The sequence below is a fragment of the Dendrobates tinctorius genome, unplaced genomic scaffold (assembly GCF_039654945.1).
Source record: "Dendrobates tinctorius isolate UK_male_01 unplaced genomic scaffold, ASM3965494v1 ptg000326l, whole genome shotgun sequence".
Taxonomy (NCBI): domain Eukaryota; kingdom Metazoa; phylum Chordata; class Amphibia; order Anura; family Dendrobatidae; genus Dendrobates; species Dendrobates tinctorius.
In genome coordinates, this window is record NW_027361993.1 from 15,217,598 (window position 1) to 15,240,734 (window position 23,137).

Genomic DNA, 23,137 nt, shown 5'->3' on the forward strand with positions numbered 1-23,137 from the left:
GAGTCATGGAACTCCTGGAGGACCTTGAGACGAAACTGAGCTGGCACAAAAAGTTTATTCACCGGCTTAGCTGGAGGTGCAAGAGCCTGGGCTTCTCGAATCTCCCGTTCCAACACATTAGAAACCTCTGCCACCACCACCCCAGGCTGAAGAATGGAGGATGGAGGTTCCGGGGGGGACACCGGATCAAGACTGCGTAACAACGCATCCGCTCTGATATTCTTGGATCCTGGTCGAAAAGTGATCGAGAAGTTGAATCGGGAAAAAAAAAGTGACCATCTAGCCTGTCTGGGAGTCAACCTTTTAGCTGACTCAATGTAAGCTAGGTTTTTGTGGTCCGTGATTACCGTTATAGGATGAACAGCCCCCTCCAAAAAATGCCTCCATTCTGCAAAAGCCAATTTTACGGCCAGAAGTTCCCGATTCCCCACATCATAGTTTCTCTCCGCAGGGGAGAACTTCTTTGAGAAAAAGGCGCAAGGTCTTAAATTGGTCAAAGTGGCGGGTCCCTGGGACAATACCGCCCCCACCCCCACCTCTGAGGCGTCTACCTCAACAATAAATGGTTCAGAGGGGTCCGGTTGGATAAGAACCGGGGGGCCGACATGAAACATTTTTTCAAAAACTGAAATGCCGCTACCGCTGCGGTTGACCAATTCTTGATATCGGCCCCCTTTTGAGTCATGTCTGTGAGGGGTTTAACCACCTGTGAAAACCCCCTTAAAAATTTCCGATAATAATTAGCGAACCCTAGGAAACGTTGCAGACCCTTCAAATCACACGGTTGAACCCACTCGAGAATGGCCTGCACCTTATTAGGATCCATGCGATACCCTTCAGCAGACACGATGAACCCCAGAAAGGACAGTTCCTGAACAAAAAATAAACATTTTTCAAGTTTAGCAAACAGACAGTTCTCCTTGAGCCTTTGGAGAACTGCCCGAACATGACCAATGTGAGTCTGTTTATCAGGCGAGTAGATTAAAATGTCATCCAAATACACCACCATAAAACGTCCAATCAAATCGGAGAAAACATGATTTATGAAATTTTGGAAGACTGCTGGAGCGTTGGTCAGGCCGAAGGGCATGACCAAATTTTCAAACAACCCTTCAGTAGTGAGAAAAGCGGTCTTCCATTCATCTCCGTCCCGGACTCGGATAAGGTTATACGCTCCCCGTAGATCTAATTTCGAAAACCACTTAGCTCCGGACAACTGATTGTATAAATCAGGAATAAGTGGAAGGGGATACGTATTCCTCACAGTTATTTTATTTAACTCACGAAAATCAAGGCATGGGCGCAAACCACCGTCTTTTTTTTTTACAAAAAAGAACCCTGCCGCCACAGGAGAAACAGAAGGACGAATATGTCCCTTACGGAGGCTCTCGGAAATATATTCCTTCATCGCAGCCCGTTCCGGACCCGAGAGGTTATACAGGCGGGCTTTGGGCAATTTAGCACCTGGAACCAGGTCAATGGCACAATCAAATGGGCGGTGTGGTGGTAAAACCTCAGCCTCTTTTTCGGAGAAAACGTCAGTATAATCTATCAGGCACTCCGGAATGCCTTCTAGACCCACGGACGACACAGACACAGAAACAAGACATTTCTCAGAGCAATAGGGACCCCATTTAACAATATCCCGAGATTCCCAATTAATCACAGGATTATGCAGCTGTAACCAGGGGAACCCCAACACCAGTCCCGCAGGCAGGTTGTTCATTACAAAACTTGAAATACGTTCCTGATGTAAGGAACTCACTTTAAGGAGAAACTCTTCAGTACAAAACACAATGTCATTCTTAACCAGTGGTGTTTTGTCAATAGCGACAAGGTGAATCGGAGTCTCCAACCTAACTGTCCCTAACTTACACCTGGCCACCAAGTCAGAGTCAATAAAGTTCAATGATGAACCACAATCCACGAAGGCAGAAGTGGATATGGAGACACCCCCACAACAAAGTTCCACTTGAAATGACATTTTAGAAAATGCAGAAAAGGGTACCTGAGAGCCTGGGTGACCTCCACGAATATCACCCGGGCTCAGTCGCTTGTTGGTTAGTGGCCGGGAGGGGCAATCCTTTTTCCCATGTCCAGACTCTCCACTGTGAACACAGCATTTTCCCACGTGCCGTTGTCTCCTTTCTTCCTTCTTAAGGTTGATGGTTCCCATCTCCGTGATTTTCAATGAAGAACTGGCTCCCCTTCCTCGGGAGAATAATGATGTCTCGGTTTGTATCACTCCCCTTGCCTGTAACCTGCGATCCATTCGGACGGCCTGTGTCATAGCTTCCTCCAGGGCATCAGGTGGGGGGTGGAGAGCCAAGGCGTCTTTCAGATGCTCAGACAAGCCTCTACGGAACAACCCCCGGAGAGCGGCGTCGTTCCAGCAGACCTCAGCAGCCCAGCGTCTGAACTCTGAGCAAAACCACTCGGCTGAGTGTTTCCCCTGGCAAACATTCATCAGCCTGTCCTCAGCCATACGCACCCGATCAGGCTCATCATAAATATGCCCCAGGGCCTCAAAAAATGCATCCACAGTCATACGCTCAGGGGCCGTGGTAGGAAGGGAGAAAGCCCAAGCTTGGGGGGCTCCCCTTAACAGAGACATAATGACCCCCACTCTCTGACTTTCATCCCCAGAAGAGTGTGGTCTTAAGGAAAAAAAAAGCTTACAGCTCTCCTTGAAAACTCTGAAGTCATTTTTATCTCCAGAAAAGGTATCTGGTAACTTCACTGGAGACTCAGGGGAAATTAATGTAACATCCCGAGCCCCCAATGAAAGAACCCCCTGCACAGTGTCAGTGATCAGCTGCTGAGACTGAGCCAGGACTCTTTGTTCTCCAAAGAGTTTCTGAGACATCTGCGTCAGATGCTTAACCTGTTCAGAAAGAGCGTGCATAGGATCCATCACACACACAGGTGAATGGGAGCAGAGAAAAAAAAATGGTATGGGTCAGTTATAATGTCAGTGACACCGCACTGCACTTGCTCATAGAGCCAGTGCGCGTGTCCTGAGTACAGAAGCAGTGCTAAAAGATACCTGTGGTGCAGGGCAGCAGAGGTGACCATGCGTGCTTCAGGCTAATAGTGTCAGGGTCCAGTCAGCGCTGGAAGGTAAAGAGGCACGGGACCTGCGGACACTAAGAATGAGTAAGCTTGCACGGGACCTATGGTCATGTGACTGCAAGGGGGCGGGGCTTAGCGTCCTGTATTCAGATAGGGCAGGACACCATACAACAACTCAGAGTCAGGCAAAACAGAGGTCACAGCAGTACGGGCAAACGAGGTACAGGAGGGACAGACAGACGGGTAGTCAGACAGAGCCAAAGGTCATACACAAGAGGGCGACGTGGTACCAAGGGAACGAGCAGAGAGAAGTCGGGTCACAAGCAGAGAGTCATACACGAGAGGTAGCACAGTACAAGAGGGTCAGGCAGAACTCGTAACAGGGACAGAACCAGATCACAACCGAACAAGCAAGCAAGATATCAGGCACAAGGCACACGTACACAAGAGGTCACTTAACTCAGCCGAGGGCAGGAGTATAACTGACACCGGACCCAGGTCCAGTGAGCACTAAATAGCCTCCTGCTGCCAGAGAGAGGCAGCACAATTAACCCATAGTATAACCAGGACGGGTCAAAGCGAAATCCCGTCCTGGATCATGACACCATCAATGTCTGCATTCCAAAACGTCACTACTTCCCTTCCGAGCCCCGATGTGTGCCCATACAGTAGTTTTCTCCCACATATGGGGTATCAGCATACTCAGGACAAATTGGACAACAACTTTTGGGGTCCAATTTCTCCTGTTACCTTTGGGAAAATAAAAAAAATGGTGACTAAAAGATCATGTTTGTGGAAAAAATACGAATTTTTTATTTTCACGCCCGGGCGTTATAAACTTCTGTGTAGCACTGGGGGGTTCAATGTGCTCACCACACATCTAGATAAGTTCCTTGGGGGGTCTAGTTTACAAAATGGTGTCATTTGTGGGGGGTTTCCACTGTTTAGGTACATCAGGGGTTTTCCAATCGCGACATGGTGTCCGATCTCAATTCCAGCCAAAAACGTCAAAATGGCGCTGCTTCCCTTCCGAGCTCTGCCATGCGCCCAAATAGTGGTTTACCCCCACATGTGGGGTATCAGCGTACTCAGGACAAATTGCACAATAACTTTTACGGTGCTGTTACCCTTGGAAAAATAAGAATTGAGGGTGAAAAGATCATTTTTTGGAAAAAATATGATTTTTTAATTGTACGGATTTATGTTATAAACTTCTGTGAAGCCCTTGGGGGTTCAAAGTTCTCACCACACATCTAGATAAGTTCCTTAGGGGGTCTAGTTTCCAAAATGGTGTCATTTGTGGGGGGTTTCCACTGTTTAGGTACATCAGGGGTTTTCCAATCGTGACATGGTGTCCGATCTCAATTCCAGCCAAAAACATCAAGTGGCGCTGCTTCCCTTCCGAGCTCTGCCATGCGCCCAAATAGTGGTTTACCCCCACATGTGGGGTATCAGCATACTCAGGACAAATTGCACAATAACTTTTAGGGTCCGGTTAATTTTGGGAAAATAAAAATTGGGGTGAAAAGATCATTTTTGTGGAAAAAATATGATTTTTTAATTGTACCGCTGTACGTTATAAACTTCTGTAAAGCCCTTGTGGGTTCAAAGTTCTCACCACATATCTAGATAAGTTCCTTGGGGGGTCTAGTTTCCAAAATGGGGTCACTTGTAGGGGGTTTCCACTGTTTAGGTACATCAGGGACTCTCCAAATGTGACATGGCGTCCGATCTGAATTCCAGCCAATTTTGCATTGAAAAAGTCAAACGGCGCTCCTTCCATTCTGAGCTCTGCCATGTGCCGAAACAGTCGTTCCCCCCCACAAATCAGGTATCAGCGTACTCAGGACAATGGCACAATAACTTTTGCAGTCCAATTTCTCCTGTTACCCTTGGTAAAATAAAGAAAATTGAACCTGAAGTATTTTTTTTGTGAAAAAAAGTTAGATGTTCATTTCTTTTTAAATATTCAAAAAAATTCCTGTGACGCACCTAATGGGTTAATAAACTTCTTGAATGTGGTTTTGAGCACCTTAAGGGGTGCAGTTTTTAGAATGGTGTCACTTTTGGGTATTTTCTATCAAATAGCCCCTCAAAGTGGCTTCAAATGTGATGTGGTCCTAAAAATAAAATGGTGTTGTAAAAATGAGAAATCGCTGGTCAACTTTTAACCCTTATAACTTCCTAACAAAAAAAAATGTTGGTTCCAAAATTGTGCTGATGTAAAGTAAACATGTGGGAAATGTTAGTTATCAAGTTTTTTGTGCGCCGTATCTCTGTGATTTAAGGGCATAAAAATTCAAAGTTGGAAAATTGCGAAATTTTCAAAATTTTTGCCAAATTTCCGTTTTTTTTACAAATAAACGCAAGTTATTTGAATGAAATTTTACCACTAACATGAAGTACAATATGTCACAAGAAAACAATGTCAGAATCACCGGGATCCATGGAAGCGTTCCAGAGTTATGACCTCATAAAGGTACAGTGGTCAGAATTGTAAAAATTGGCCCGGTCATGAACGTGCAAACCACCCTTGGGGGTGAAGGGGTTAATTTTGGTCCAGTCGTCTTAACAAAATTGAAAAGCAGGCTGGCCATTCTGGGTGGGTCTATTAATGACATTAGACTGGTCTCAATGTAAAATTAGGATTTGATGGGATCTTTCTTTTTAAATGATTGAATTGCTGGAAGGACACAAGACTCATTGCCGCTTGGAACATTTCTCGTGCTCGTCTTTAACCAAACATACTTTTTTGGTCTTTCAAGAAGAAGCAGAAAGTGTTAAAATTACAAAAGGCTTGCTCTTCCTATTAAGATCTAATAGAGCAGCGTTGATTGAGGGGTTTCACTACGGCAGGCTGGAACAATACACTCATTATTTGTTGTTATGGGGCATTTGAAAAAAAGAACCTTATCAACTGTATCCACAGGATGCACAAATGCTGTTAAACCAATTAGTACAGAGTATCGTTTGGCTTTGGCTCCTATACCTTTATAACTGGGTTTGAGGTTTAATTGTATCAGATACTCTATTGGCGCCCATTCCCCTACAACATTAAAATTCCCTGCTGTGTTTTAATGTTTTTAATCTCCTGTTGATTATTCCTGGGATTTCATCCAAATCAACACTTGAAATTAAAACATTTGATGCAGTTTCAAGCAGCGTAGCTATGGAGACGAGGCTCGCCGTCCTCTCTCCGACTATGCTGTGCTAATCATTAGAATACGTTCATTGTGGCTACTAAACTTAGAGCAATGTCTACCAGCACATCCATCTTGACTGTCAAAATATTGCACCGACAGTAGAGGATAATGAGGTAAGCAAGGCCACAAATGAGTGATTATGTGTATGTATGTGGATGGAAGATTTACTGCTCAGAGTTTACTTTTTTATCTATGGTTATATTGGTTCCATTAGTTGAAAAGCTCACAGTCATTCAGAGTCACTTACATTAGGGAATCTGTGACCTGGAAAAGGATCCAATCTTATTGTCAGATTCAGGTGTCACTTTGCGTCCCTTAAATAAGATATATTAATATCATTCAATACTTATCTAGTACTGATCCGAAGCAGTGACCTGTATTATACTCCAGAGCTGCACTCACTATTCTGTTGGTGCAGTCACTGTGTACATACATTACATTACTGATCCTGTACTGATCCTGAGTTACATCCTGTATTATACTCCAGAGCTGCACTCACTATTCTGCTGGTGGAGTCACTGTGTACATACTTTACATTACTTATCCTGTACTGACCCCTGAGTTACCTCCTGTATTATACTCCAGAGCTGCACTCACTATTCTGCTGGTGCAGTCACTGTGTACATACATTACATTACTTATCCTGTACTGATCCTGAGTTACATCCTGTATTATACTCCAGAGCTGCACTCACTATTCTGCTGGTGCAGTCACTGTGTACATACATTACGTTACTGATCCTGTACTGATCCTGAGTTACATCCTGTATTATACTCCAGAGCTGCACTCACTATTCTGCTGGTGGAGTCACTGTGTACATACATTACATTACTTATCCTGTACTGATCCTGAGTTACGTCCTGTATTATACTCCAGAGCTGTACTCACTATTCTGCTGGTGCAGTCACTGTCTACATACGTTACATTACTTATCCGGTACTGATCCTGAGTTACCTCCTGTATTATACTCCAGAGCTGCACTCACTATTCTGCTGGTGGAGTCACTGTGTACATACATTACATTACTGATTCTGTACTGATCCTGAGTTACATCCTGTATTATACCCCAGAGCTGCATTCACTATTCTGCTGGTGTCGCCACAGAGGTACTGCACCTCCTCCTGAGGTTGGGTGCCCCACCATCCAGGTAAGTTGGAGGCTCCTGACCACGCTCTAACACTCAAACCCCACACAACAGAGTAGTTCAGCAAAGCCACATTGTGGCTCCTTGCTTAGAGAGTAGCAAAGCACCTTTGGTGGCTCCCTGCTTGGAACACTAAACGTGCTGGGAGGTGGGTGGAGTTTAGAATACATAAAAGAGGGGGAAGGTTTAGAATTTCAGGAGTCAGTCGGAGAGTCACTCAGAGAGGAGTGAGGAAAGGAGATCCCTGGAAGAGGGATGGAGGAAGGAGGTGCTGCAGCAGACCTGAGTAACTCGGGTCTGCTGGCACGGGGAAGGAAAGAAGGAGAAAGACATTGAACTGAAACCTGATCTTCCATAAGAGAGAGAGATTAGTATGGAACGAAGGAGTAAAAGGGAACAGAGGACGTGGGTTAGGAGAAGTTCTAAGCGCGAGGCCGGGGCCCAGTCCCCGAGGTTGTATGGATGCTAATGGTCCTGCAGCAGACACCAGTGGAGTAGTGGGCTGTAAATGCACTACTCCCATCTAAGACTTGGGGCACAACAGCAACTTGGATAGTGAGCCGGGACTCAGGAGTGAGGAGTCCCCGAAGCAGGCTACAGCTGTCTGCTGTACAAGTAGAGTTCTTGGGAACATCTGTCAGGAGGAACTCCAGTGTAACTCAGTACTAGGAGATCTTCACACTTAAAGATGCTATAAGAGGAGACGTTCAGAAAGGTACATGTTGGCGGAGCGTTGGAAGGGAGCATTCCATCTTGCCTGGAGGTTGACTGAGTCCCTGACCCGGAGGACATGGCACGGAGGCAGGCACCTGTGTGTACTCCAGACTGTGAGTAAAGCTTTGGAACTACAAGCCCTGGTGTCCTCCATTCATTCTTGCGCCAACGCACTCAGCAATGCTACATCCGGGTACCAGCTTCTACACCGCTTGTGCCTCTCCTCTTCCCCTACATCTACAGTGCCCTGGGGCTACAGCTCCACCTGTGGGGAGCTTCACCATCATGGCTGCAACACACCACCAGCCCCAGAGGATCTGCATGCAGCGTCGGCCTAACATCTCACTTGCCGAACACCACAGGTGGCGTCACAAACTATTCCATTCACTACATTCTACCATTCAATTTCCCCCATTAATTGGGCGCCCAGGGCCACGGACCGGGTCACCGCTGCTGTGACACATCCCGCCGACACCGGCCCGGTACCGAGTACCCCACAGCCCTGGGAGGGCGACCCACACCTGTGGTGTCAATATGATCACTGCACCCCTAGATGAATTAATTGAGAGGTTTAATTGGTGATATGGCTTCACTTATGGGGGGTTCTGCTGTTCTGGCACCTCAAGGGCTCTGCCAATGTAACATGGTACTCTGAAACAAGTGCAGCAAAATCTGCACTGTAATATGGCGCTACTTCCCTTCTGAGCTTTTCACTGTGCCTCAAAAGTAGTTTTCGACCACATATGGGGTATCGATGAACTCAGGAGAAATTGCACAACAAAATCTGGGGTCCATTTTCACCTTTTGCCCTTGTGAAAATGCAAAATTCATAGCTAAAGAAAAAGAAACTACCATGTGATGTACACGAACCACAAATGAATAATTGTGTAAATGTAAATAAAGAAAATCCAAGGAATGTATGAAGAGAATAATGTTTATTGATATAAATTCTAGCACAATGTACAACAACAATATAAAAGACAAATAAAATAATTAAAAAATGTGGCACAAAAAGACCCCAATATATTGGTAATAAACTGTTTTTATATTTTTACCACTGCAAAAGGACAATTTATTTGTATAGTCAGGAACAAAATTCTGTAGTAATCCCCAATAGAACAGCAGAAAAAATATATGTATATATATATATATATCAGTATACATACATAAAAATATAAATAAATAAAGTGAAAAAGAAAAAAAATTGAAAAATAATTGTTGTGAAAAAGTACACAATGAAAAAATATATTAAATACTATGTGACGATAGTGATGATATATGTGTTATTAAATGTGTGTAAAAAACCATAATGTAATAAAAAAAATTTTAAAAAGATATACAGTGGGGAAAAAAAGTATTTAGTCAGTCAGCAATAGTGCAAGTTCCACCACTTAAAAAGATGAGAGGCGTCTGTAATTTACATCATAGGTAGACCTCAACTATGGGAGACAAACTGAGAAAAAAAAATCCAGAAAATCACATTGTCTGTTTTTTTTTCATTTTATTTGCATATTATGGTGGAAAATAAGTATTTGGTCAGAAACAAAATTTCATCTCAATACTTTGTGATATATCCTTTGTTGGCAATGACAGAGGTCAAACGTTTTCTGTAAGTCTTCACAAGGTTGCCACACACTGTTGTTGGTATGTTGGCCCATGCCTCCATGCAGATCTCCTCTAGAGCAGTGATGTTTTTGGCTTTTCGCTTGGCAACACGGACTTTCATCTCCCTCCAAAGGTTTTCTATAGGGTTGAGATCTGGAGACTGGCTAGGCCACTCCAGGACCTTGAAATGCTTCTTACGAAGCCACTCCTTCGTTGCCCTGGCGGTGTGCTTTGGATCATTGTCATGTTGAAAGACCCAGCCACGTTTCATCTTCAATGCCCTTGCTGATGGAAGGAGGTTTGCACTCAAAATCTCACGATACATGGCCCCATTCATTCTTTCATGTACCCGGATCAGTCGTCCTGGCCCCTTTGCAGAGAAGCAGCCCCAAAGCATGATGTTTCCACCACCATGCTTTACAGTAGGTATGGTGTTTGATGGATGCAACTCAGTATTCTTTTTCCTCCAAACACGACAAGTTGTGTTTCTACCAAACAGTTCCAGTTTGGTTTCATCAGACCATAGGACATTCTCCCAAAACTCCTCTGGATCATCCAAATGCTCTCTAGCAAACTTCAGACGGGCCCGGACATGTACAGGCTTAAGCAGTGGGACACGTCTGGCACTGCAGGATCTGAGTCCATGGTGGCGTAGTGTGTTACTTATGGTAGGCCTTGTTACATTGGTCCCAGCTCTCTGCAGTTCATTCACTAGGTCCTCCCACCTGGTTCTGGGATTTTTGCTCACCGTTCTTGTGATCATTCTGACCCCACGGGGTGGGATTTTGCGTGGAGCACCAGATCGAGGGAGATTATCAGTGGTCTTGTATGTCTTCCATTTTCTAATTATTGCTCCCACAGTTGATTTCTTCACTCCAAGCTGGTTGGCTATTGCAGATTCAGTCTTCCCAGCCTGGTGCAGGGCTACAATTTTGTTTCTGGTGTCCTTTGACAGCTCTTTGGTCTTCACCATAGTGGAGTTTGGAGTCAGACTGTTTGAGGGTGTGCACAGGTGTCTTTTTATACTGATAACAAGTTTAAACAGGTGCCATTACTACAGGTAATGAGTGGAGGAAAGAGGAGACTCTTAAAGAAGAAGTTACAGGTCTGTGAGAGCCAGAAATCTTGATTGCTTGTTTCTGACCAAATACTTATTTTCCACCATAATATGCAAATAAAATGAAAAAAAAAACAGACAATGTGATTTTCTGGATTTTTTTTTCTCAGTTTGTCTCCCATAGTTGAGGTCTACCTATGATGTAAATTACAGACGCCTCTCATCTTTTTAAGTGGTGGAACTTGCACTATTGCTGACTGACTAAATACTTTTTTTCCCCACTGTATATGATATAATAAACTGCTGAAATAATTGGGTAAACAAAATTTGTTTGCAAATATGTAATGCCAGTATATAAACTATATGGCGCTTAATAACAAGACATAAAGCCTAGAATGAATGGACATATAGCGCTATATATTAAAATCAAACACAAGATATGTGGCTTAATGTAATGGATTGAGTTACCACAAGGCGCTATAAAAATGGACATGGACCAGCACAATCATAACATATACATAGAAAAGGCTGAAATAACAAGTCCTCAAAAGTTAACATAAAACCCATGTGGTGGATTTAGACTGCCATATAGCGCTATGTAGTAAACATGGGCCAGCACAGAGACAAAAAAGTGCAAACTATAAGCTAATGAGCAATTGTATAAAAGAAATATATATGTGTGTCTCTGGCGCACCATATATACAATAAGTGAATTGTCCGGCACTTATATAGCACAAACAGCAATAAACCCAATATAATATGATAAACCACCATGTAGCGCTAAATATTAAACATAAACCAGCACAGAGAAAATGCTATGTTAAGCCGTGCAATGAATAAAGCGCTTAGTAATAGAGTACATGACCTAATATGGTAACCCATGTGGTAAATTAAATTATCATAGAACGCTGCTTAATGGACATGGGCCAGTACAAGACTAGGTCTAAGCCACCACCAGACTAAGTCTATGGTATGGTGGACTAAACAGAATGTCCAGCGCTCAATGGCGAAAAGGGCATAAAGCTAGGTAAAGCATAATATATTACCCGGTGGATGAAGAGCAGTGGTAGAGGCAGATTGCCACAGTAACGCGCCCCGACGCGCGTTTCGGAAGAACTCCTTCGTCAGGGAGTTTTATAGCTAAAAAAGATTTTTTGTGGGAAAATTTTGATTTTTTTTATTTTCACAGCTTAACGTTATAAATTTCTGTGAAGCACTTGGGAGTTCAAGGTACTTATTACACATCTAGATGTGTGATTGAGTCCAAAGGTTGTGTAATGAAATATTAAGTTAAAGGTACCATCATTTCTATCCACAGGAAAATTCAGTTGGATTAAACAAGATTTTAGTCATAGTCAGTGATGTATAAACAATACAAAGGGACTTAATAGCAAAGATTAAAGTTGGGCACAGAATGTCACATTGTTAATTTCCCTTTTATGATCCTAGATACAATGTACCATCTTTTTGCTAGAGAACAATGATGATCAACCAAAGCTTATCCTCTTTTCTCTAAGGGTCCTACTTGGTTTGCAACAGTGGTGTACGTACATTATGTCCTTAATGTAAACTACCATAATAATTCAATTTATATAATAGCTGCTAGTTAGCAGAATGCCGAACTATTCATTAAAAAATACCAAAAGTATTATCCTAAGAAAACAACAATGAACAATTAAGATGTCTAGGGCACAATTTGGCCAAATTATGTGTCTACATCAGACATGATAAGGTAGCCATATTTTTAATGGGACTTTAACCTTTCCTATCAGGTGTACCTCTTCTGGCCAAAAGCCTACAGATTTAAAGTGCTGGTCAGCCAAATATGGAGGCATTCACCAGATCCAATGTATAATATATTGTATAATATAATATATCAAGTTTTATTTCTATAAACCAGGAAAAGCTTTAGATTATTCTTTTTTAGGATTTTTTTAAATAAAAATCTGGTTAACTGACTTCAAAATCACTTTTGATGTTATGCTTTTATATAGCATTGTATATAAATTAAAGAAAACTTGTGTATTAAAAGCAGTAACATGATTTAATTATAAATTAAAATAAATTATTTACATAAAATACTTCCAATTTCTATTAAGCCAGGAATAATTACATTTCCATTACAATATTAATACAATGACTGAATATGACACATTATTTTATTATCAAATATGATTAAATTAACAGTGTTCAAATTACTAAACTAGTTTGGAAATTACCCATCTTGAGTTACACTTGTGCGGATCTTGACTTCAAAGAAATCTTTTTTGCTCAGAGCAACATTTTGGCACAACATTAATCAGTTACAGTCTAACTGCTTTAGAAAATGTAATTGCAAATGTATTTCTCATTATGCTTCCTTTAGTAATGATATGTTTAGATTCTTTTTGCAATAATTTTGCAGATGCATATATTGGTTTCTAAAAGTTTTTAGTCACTTGTTCATCAGTCTTTGTAGTATGTCATGTGTAGCAATTCAGTTCCTTGGGTTACTACTAGGACAAATTCTTTATAAAAGTTAAGGTTTACTTATATAAGATGCAATGATGAATGAGTTATAATTACACATCCCCCATCTCTACACTTTTGTGACCAAGTCCTAGCTAGTTTTCTGCATTGGCTTAAAAGAGCAAATGTATTTCTATCTTTGGTATGAGGTTTGGTGATTATTATTCTAGGTACCATAAAAGTGTCTTTGGCCATAATTGTCCCCACTATCAAATTGGGGTTTCCTAGGTCTGCCAGAAGATATTTACTCACCATCTTTACAGAATATGCCAAGCAAAAAAGTGTCCCACTGTCACTTTGGGTAAGAGAGAAGCTAGGTCCACAGCAACGGGAAGAGGGTGGGGAGCCTAAACACTAGAAAAGGGTGCAATGGAGTCCCCTAGGCAGATCTAACAACACCCTGTGTGCCCTTACGTCCCTAAATAGGTTCCGCACCTATCACCCCACTACAACTAAAGACAAAGCAGGAAGACAAGTGAGGGCATGCACTTAGCTTGAGATGACACAAGAGAGCTCACTCCAGCAATCCTCCAAGAGGCTCTAAGAAGAAACTAGTCGACTTCTAGCACTTCCAACAGACAAAGGTAAATAGAGCTATCACCGGCACCTTGCTGAAGTGACTAAAGGTCTTTAAGCCTCCAGCAAGGGTGTGTTAATAAGCAGCAGAAGGTGGAGATCACCGCTAGGTCCTAGAGGGAGAAGGATATCACTCCACAGCAGAGATGCAAGATCAAGAATGTGCCTATAGAGCCAGGCACAGTGAACTTCTACAACTGGATCTGGAATAACTATCTGTCACACCTGACACACCTGTGACACCCACTGAGCCAGAAGATCAGCAAACATCAAGGACAAGTCAAGTATCCAACCCTTTTCAATGTTTAGGATGAACTGCTATCTTCCAAGAGAAGTTTACTTTCCATCTATGCAAAACATGTACCTGTCAACTTCATAATTTTTCTATTATCATTGTATATACAGGACATAGTCAATAAAAGATAATTTTCTTGGGGTATCAACTCATGAAAAATAGAGCAGTGACAAGTGATTTTCTCCCAAATCCCATCCGAATTGAGATTTCACTTATTATACATTTTGGGTCTTTTAGTTTATTGGAGCTTAGGCACAATAAAATACCTCCAATACTTAGGGACAATATCTGAACTTTATGCTTTTCAATGGTCAAGATTTTGTTGGGAAAATCTCAAGAACTTCACCTTAAGATTAGTAGAGGTCAACAAAACCAAGTCCAAAAGTTTTGAGGGAGCTCCTGCTTTGCTTTGTCAGCAAAGTCTATATGTTCCAAGTTTTGGTAAACATGGAACCTGATGGTTACTTTTTCTGTTTCCCAGACAAATTCCAAAACTTCCACTCAACCTCTTTGTAAAGATTGTATGAATATGTGAATTTTAAAACGGTGTGAACATGGCTTATTAGATAAGACATGCTAACAATGCAAAATTGTAGAATCATGAAAGTGGAAGAACAAGAATCCTCAATATCATGGTGGTAACAATGGGTCTTGTCTTATTTTTCATACATGAAATGCCCTTTTTTTTTGAGACAATTGAACTAAAACCAACATTGTAATCATGTCTTAATGTGGGTTAAATAATCATATAATAGGTTATCCTTAGACCATAATTCATAGTGCTTTTTAATGAGTTCATGCTAATCTGTGAATTGATATCTACAGGTGCCAAGTGACATGTCAACCTTTATTACCATTTACTAACTACCAAAGATAATTACACACTATCAGCTGAGAGGTAAATGCTACTACAGATATAATAAGAATATTGGTCATGCAAATCTTGTGGCTTGGTTTCTAGGGAGCAATAAAAGAATAAAGTAATATAAAGTATACATGAAGTAGAGCCTGGAGTGATGATACACAGGCAAAGGTTATAGTTGTACACACAGTTAATAGGCATTGTCAGCAAGAGAAATGAACATCTGAGTAGGAGTTTAGCATAATGTCCAATATATTCTCGTGTGAATTTTCATCCTACAGAAAAGCTTGGATGTTATTAAATTGCTCCAGGGTAACCCATTTTGCAATTGAGTGAAAAAGGAAGCCGAAAATAGTTCCTTCTACAGGTCTAGGTGAACTTCTGAAAGAATGTAAAATGGTATCATGTATTTTTGAAATGAAGAATATGAAGATGAAATTGAATTAAGTTCTTATAATAAATGTGGCCTAAAAGAAATGTTTTCTGGATTATCTGTCTGAACAAATTACATTATAAAGTATAGACAAGGAATTAAAGGGAAACTATCATATAAAAAAACACTTTTAACCTGTAGATATTGCAGTTAATCTGCAGGTTAATAGCATTCAGAAGCTGAATGGTGATCATGGAGCACCCGCCAGGGCTGTGGGGATACTCGGTACCGGGCCGGTTCTTAAGGGGATGTGTCACGGCAGCAGTGACCCGGTCCGTGGCCCTGGGTGTCCGATGAAAAATGATGATTAAAGGGGAAATAAAGTCACTATAAAAAGTGCGCATGGCTGTTCCGCCATGCGCTAGTATTTCTCATACTTGCTGCTGTGTGTTTGGTATGGATGCTTGGACTGGTGGATGACTTATTATGAAACCCCTTCCCTCTGATATTACGATTGTGTGAGTGATTGGGCAGCCGCCAGTAGCAGCGCTAGTGCCAGCGCGCTCCAGCTATACCTTTTCAGCAGCTAAACGTCCAGCATTGCGCCAGCGTCTTTGCAGCGCCTTGCTTGCAGCTCTGTTCATGCCGCGCTGTGGTTGCAGCCTCCCGGGTGTTCGCAGTTGCGACACCTCGTACCTTATTTTTTACGGTAGGTCTAGAGGGGATAGTCCTGGTGTTTAAGGCTATTTCTGTGACCTTTAATACCGTGTCCACATCGCTGAAGTCTGTGACCCTATACAGACTCAGCGGTATTTATGTTTTTGTTGGCAGCTCTGTGCATATAACAGAGTCTGCTTTAGTGCACTGAGTGCAGCTAAAACCCTGTGCACATTACCGCCTGAGTGCCCTGCCTCTTTTAGCAGCGGTTACCCCATCTACCACACGGTGGACCCCGAGCGTTGAATGCACTTTATTTTAATTTTATTTAGTGCGTTTCACCACTCATAACACCAGGCAGCTTTAAAACGGTATTAACCTGCAGATTAACCTCATATTTGTAGGTTAATAGCGTTGTTTTACATGACAGGTTCTCTTTAAAGTTAAACGTTATTCAATAATAGAGAAATTGGTCAGATTATTTCTGTTGATAATTACTCTAAAGCCCCACCATACACATCCGATGCCTGTTTGCCAAAAGATGGTTTGGCCGATCATTCGCCAGTGGCTTTCTTGGCTGTCTCGTCTTTATAAAAGGAGCGCTCGCTCGGCTGAGTGCTACTGTGTTCTCTATTAGAGAGTCACTCTCAGCTGTTTCGGGTGTTGGCTTTTCTCAGAGACAACAAAGTGATCGGTAGTCTGAAATCAGACATGTCAGATCCTTATTTCCCCAGACAATCATCTGTTGAGTGAACCTATCAATATTTTCAGATTTGATCAACTTTAGTCTATTTTTTATGGGGTCTGTACAAGCAAGGAGAATCATAAGGGTGGGACTCTCTTCTAATGTATAGATGACAGCACACATTATTCCGTTGGGTGAATGCTAATTTGACTGCCCAATATTCAATGGTGAAAGTCAAATATACTGCTGCCAGACAAAGAATTGATAATTTTGAAATCTGTCATAAGAGAGAGTCAATAGACCCCAATACACTTTATGCTGTCAGGCTATTCTGCCAAAATTGTCTGGGTCTACCAACTCTCGCTGAATGAATTTCGGCACCTTTGGATATCTTAGAGTTTGGCTATATCACACATTACTGTATCTTAAAATATTAAAAGGTATACATTTTTATACTGTCAAATATAGTATCTTCCATAGAATTTTTAATACAATTTATGCAAATTAGAAAAAAATTAACATGTTTGTTCCCTAGAAACAAGAGCAATTAGATTTAGTTGGACATGATAGAGATAGAGATAATTCCCTCTTCAAGTGGGGACTCTGCCGAGACTATGGATTTCGTGAGTGTCAATTTAATGGGCACTATGTGTAAAAATGTGGACAAATTCAAGGGAATACACTTTCCATCATTAATATCAGCTACTAGCTGAAGAGCCCGGCGTTGCCTGGGCATAGTAACCAACTGTGGTTAGTTATAACAAATTATAATGATTATATTGCACATATAAACCATGCATCTAATCCTATCCTGTGTGATACTGACTGCTGAGCCGTGTATCTAATCCTATCCTGTGTGATACTGTCTGCTGAGCCGTGTATCTAATACTATTCTGTGTGATACTGTGTGCTGAGCTGCGTATCTAATCTTATCCTGTGTGATACTGCTGAGCTGTGTATCTAATCCTATCCTGTGTGATACTGACTGCTGAGCCGTGTATCTAATCCTCTCCTGTGTGATACTGCCTGCTGAGCCGTGTATCTAATCCTATTCTGTGTGATACTGTCTGCTGAGCCGTGTATCTAATACTATTCTATGTGATACTGTGTGCTGAGCTGCGTATCTAATCTTATCCTGTGTGATACTGCTGAGCTGTGTATCTAATCCTATCCTGTGTGATACTGCCTGCTGAGCCATGTGTCTAATCCTCTCCTGTGTGATACTGACTGCTGAGCTGTGTATCTAATCCTATCCTGTATGATACTGACTGCTGAGCTGTGTATCTAATCCTCTCCTGTGTGATACTGCCTGCTGAGCTGTGTATCTAATCCTATCCTGTGTGATACTGACTGCTGAGCCATGTATCTAATCCTATCCTGTATGATACTGGGCTCCCCCTGCAGTCTGTATCAGAGGGTGGTCTGTGTTGGCACGGTAATAAATTGTGTTATTTCCAGCTTTACAGAAGGACGATAATACCATAGAAATGATAAGAATAATAGGCCTCAGTTACCACAACTGTCTACAAAGAAAACTGTTGCTGATAGCAACCAATCACAGCTCATTTTTCATCGTTTAAACAGCTCTGGGACAGCGTGGCGGGTTTTGAGTGGCTACTTTTGTGTTTTGACTTTTATGTGGCGAGGTTGGTGTATGTGTGGTGAAATGTGTGCTGAGGGTGGTATATGTGATGAAGCACGTGGTAGTGTGTGGCCCTTTTTGTGTGTGTGTTCATATTCCAGTGTGTGGTGAGTATCCCATGTCAGGGCCCCACCTTAGCAACTGTATGGTATATACTCTTTGGCGCCATCGCTCTCATTCTTTAAGTCCCCCTTGTTCACCTCTGGCAGCTGTCAATTTGCCTCCAACAGTTTTCCTTTCACTTTTTCCCCATTATGTAGATAGGGGCAAAATTATTTGGTGAATTGGAACGCGCGGGGTTAAAATTTTGCCTCACAACATAGCCTATGGCGCTCTCGGGGTCCAGACGTGTGACTGTGCAAAATTTTGTGACTGTAGCTACGACGGTGCAGATGCCAATACATACATACACTTTTCCCCATTATGTAGATAGGGGTAAAATTGTTTGGTGAATTGGAACACACGGGTTTAAAATTTCGCCTCACAACATAGCCTATGACGCTCTTGGCGTTCAGACGTTTGACTATGCCAAATTTTGTCGCTGTGTCTGCGACGGTGCGGATGCCAATCCCGGGCATACATACATACATACATACATACATACATACACACCCACATTGAGCTTTATATATTAGATTAACCCCTTAGCGACAGAGCCAGTTTGCCGCTTAATGACCAGGCCAATTTTTACAATTCTGACCACTGTCCCTTTATGAGGTTATAACTCTGGAACGCTTTAATGGATCCTGCTGATTCTGAGAATGTTTTTTCATGACATATTGTACTTCATGTTAGTGATAAAATTTCTTTGATAAGTCTTGTGTTTATTTATGAAAAAAAAGGAAATATGGCGAACATTTTGAAAATTTTGCAATTTTAAAACTTTAAATTTTTATGCCCTTAAATCAGAGAGATGTGTCACACAAATTTCTTAATAAATAACATTTCCCACATGTCAACTTTACATCGGCACAATTTTTTTTTGTTAGGAAGTTATAAGGGTTAAAAGTTTACCAGCGATTTCTCATTTTTACAACAAAATTTACAAAACCATTTTTTTTAGGGACCACATCATATTTAAAGTCATTTTGAGGGGTGTACATGACAGAAAATACCCAAAAGTGGCACCATTCTAAAAATTATTAACCCTTTAAGTGCTTCACAGGAGCTAAAGCAACGTGGAAGGAAAAAATTAACATTTAACTTTTTTTTGCAAAAAATTTACTTCAGAACCAATTTTTTTTCATTTTCACAAGTGTTAAAAGAGAAAATCAACCACAAAATTTGTTGGACAATTTCTCCTGAATATGCCGATACCCCATATGTGGGGGTAAACCACTTTTTCAGCACACGGCAGAGCTCGCAAGGGATGGAGCGCCGTTTGACTTTTTCAACGCAGAATTGGCTGGAATTGAGATCGGATGCCATGTTGCGTTCGGAGAGCCCTTAATGTGCCTAAACAGTGGAAAACTCCAACAAGTGACCCCATTTTGGAAACTAGACCCATTAAGGATATTATCGAGATGTGTGGTGAGCACTTTGAACCTTCAATTGCTTCACAGAAGTTTATAACGTAGAGCTGTGAAAATAAAAATCCATTTTTTTCCCACAAAAATGATCTTTTTGCCACCAAATTTTTATTTTTACAAGGGTAACAGGAGAAATCATACCCCCACAGTTGTTGTGCGATTTGTCCTGAGTACGCCGATACCCCATATGTGGGGGGAACCACTGTTTGGGCGCATGGGAGAGCTCGGAAGGGAAGGAGTGCCATTTTGGAATGCAGACTTTGATGGAATGGTCTGCGGGCATCATGTTGTGTTTGCAGAGCCCCTGATGGGCCTAAACAATGGAAACCCTCCACAAGTGACCCCATTTTGGAAACTAGACCCATTAAGGAACTTATCTAGATGTGTGGTGAGCACTTTGAACCCCCAACCGCTTCACAGAAGTTTATAAACGCAGGGCCATGAAAATAAAAAGTCTTTTTTATTTCCACAAAAGTGATTTTTTAGACCCCAATTTTTAGACCCCCAAAGTGGGTAAATAGTGGAAACCCCTCAATTCTTGCTCCAACCCTAACCCCAACACACCCCTAACCCTAATCCCAACCCTAATCCCTAATCCTAATTCTAACCCTAATCCTAGTTCGCCCTAACCCTAATTCTAACCCTAGCCTTAACCCTAGCCCAACCCTAACTCTAGCCCCACCCTAACCCTAACTATTTTTTTTATTTTGATCACTATGATCGTTTATCATAGTGATCAAAATAATGAATGGAATCTGCTAGCCGAAGCCGGCAGATTCCCGGCGGGGTTGGCGGCGTCCATCGGAGGACGCCGGCGGGACACGGGATCACCGGAAGGAGACGGAGGACCACGGAGAGGTATCGGGGGGGATTGGGGGGATCGGGGACCCTATTTCTCTCTCCTCTGATGTGCGATCACATCAGAGGAAAGAGAAATTTAATGCATAATAGCGGCTTTTTTTTGCGGTCGCCGTTATAGGGTTAAGGCCGGGATCACACTTGCCATTTAAACGGCCGAGTTTCGCATGGTAATACACGGCGCTGCCGCCGGGACTCAGGAGCGGGGCGTGCAGCTCCATGTATTGCTGTGCGGCCGCATGCCCCGCTCCTGAGTCCCGGCGGCAGCGCCGTGTATTACCATGCGAAACTCGGCCGTTTAAATGGCAAGTGTGATCCCGGCGTAATAACGGTGATCGCAAAAGTTGGGTCGGTAAAAACCAACCGATTCATGTTCTCTGGTGTCTCGGCTACCCCTGGCAGACGAGACCCCGGAGAAAATCCGACACTGGGGGGCGCTATCTACTTTCTCCACAGCGCCGTGAATTAACGGCGCTGTGGTTTAAGTACCCTTAATTACCGCCATTAAAAGGCGCATCGGCGGTCGTTAAGGGGTTAAGTTTAGCTCTACTTGTGACCCTTGTGAATGCAGAATCAGTAGATCATCTGTACTTGTCTCCCTTGGTACATAAAGCAAGCTTGATGTCTTAACTTGAAAACGATATCAGATTGATGGTAGTTTGGATCAGCTCAACAGAATAGATCTCCATTGAGTAGCCATTACTAGGAATTGATGATACTTGAAAGCAAAAGTAGAATGGGCCTGTCTAGTATTTTAGGAATCTTAATTTAGATACATGTTCTTTGTCATCTTAAGTATTACTATTGGTTGTAATTAATATGAAAAAAAGGAAAAATTTTCCTACTTGATCTTAAAATTTGTTTCCCGAGTCTAGTTCAACATTAAAATAAGCAAAAAAGATACTTAACTGGGACTCACTAGCCACTGAGGGGCACCTCATGAGTAGAGATGAGCGAATATTTCAATATTCAGTTTGGATTATGATCATTGTATTTGCAATATTAACCGAACAAAGCCAAAAGCCACTGGAGTCAATCGGAGTATGTTCGGAAACAATCATCAAACATACATGCGGCATAAATATGGTACGAATAGAGCATGAATATGGAAAATTCGGATTTGGCGATCGTTTTTTGAACATATTTGCTCATCTCTACTCTTGAGTTTGGGAAGGGTTGCCAATAGAAATGAGCGACTTTGCCTTTTTCAGGGTCGAGTCGGGTTGCATGAAAGCCGACTTTCTCAAAAAGTCTGGCCGAACGAAATCGGCCGACTATAGGGAAAAGTCGGGGGTCCGACTGAAACACGAAACCCAATGCAAGTCAATTGGGAAGCAAAGTCGGCAGGGAGTGGAGGACAGTAAACAGACCTACAGTGCCCATTTCAATGCCAAAAACATCAATTCTTAGTACTGAAGCTTGTCAACCTTAATTTACTTTATATTAATAGTTACGCACTTAAAACTGGGGGTTATTTGGATAAAGTTGTGGGGGGGTAGGGCTGACTCCAGGTTTTCATGTACCCTGGGCCAAAGAGCGCCCCTTTAACACATACCACAACTCATGATGCTCTAATACAGCACAGAAATATAGGTATAGTACAATGACAAATACGTCACTGCTTACATGACATGACTGATCTATTTTAAATTCTACAATAGCTCAAAAAAAGGACAGTATATTACTCCATACAGTATTATGGCCACCACATTGTGTGCCATACAGAATAATGAGCCCCATATATTTCTCCATACAGAATAATTGGTCACATATAATGTCCGATACAGTATATGATGAGCTCCACACAATGCTACAGTATATGATGGTCCCCATGGACGATGCTCCAGTGTGTTATGGGCCCAAATAATGCTCCATATATAATGGGCCCCATTTCTAATGCTCTAGTGTAAAATGTGCCCCATAGATGCTGCTCCAGTGTCTGATCTGCCCCATTTAGAATGCTCCAGTATATAATGGGCCCCATGGATGATGCTCCAGTGTCTTATGGGCCCAAATAATGCTCCATATATAATGTGCACCATTTCTAATGCTCCAGTGTATAATGGGCTCCATAAATGCTGCTCCAGTGTCTGATGTCCCCCATTTGGAATGCTCCTGTATATGAGGGGCCTCATGGATGATGCTCCAGTGTCTTATGGGCCCTAATAATGCTCCATATATAATGGGCCCCATTTCTAATGCTCCAGTGTATCATGTGCCGCATAGATGCTGCTCCAGTGTCTGATCTGCCCCATTTGGAATGCTCCAGTATATGATGGGCCTCATGGATGATGCTCCAGTGTCAGATGTCCCCCATTTGGAATGCTCCAGTATATGATGGGCCTCATGGATGATGC

General features: G+C 42.1%; 1 long non-coding RNA gene across 1 annotated transcript in view; it reads left to right on the top strand.

The window, feature by feature from the left end:
• The first annotated feature begins 6,270 nt into the window (after positions 1-6,270).
• LOC141074151 (uncharacterized) overlaps positions 6,271-23,137 on the top strand; it is a 42,333-nt gene continuing 25,466 nt past the window's right edge. The window contains exon 1 of the long non-coding RNA XR_012227137.1: positions 6,271-6,388. This is a non-coding gene — a long non-coding RNA (uncharacterized lncRNA). The remainder of the gene's footprint in view (positions 6,389-23,137) is intronic.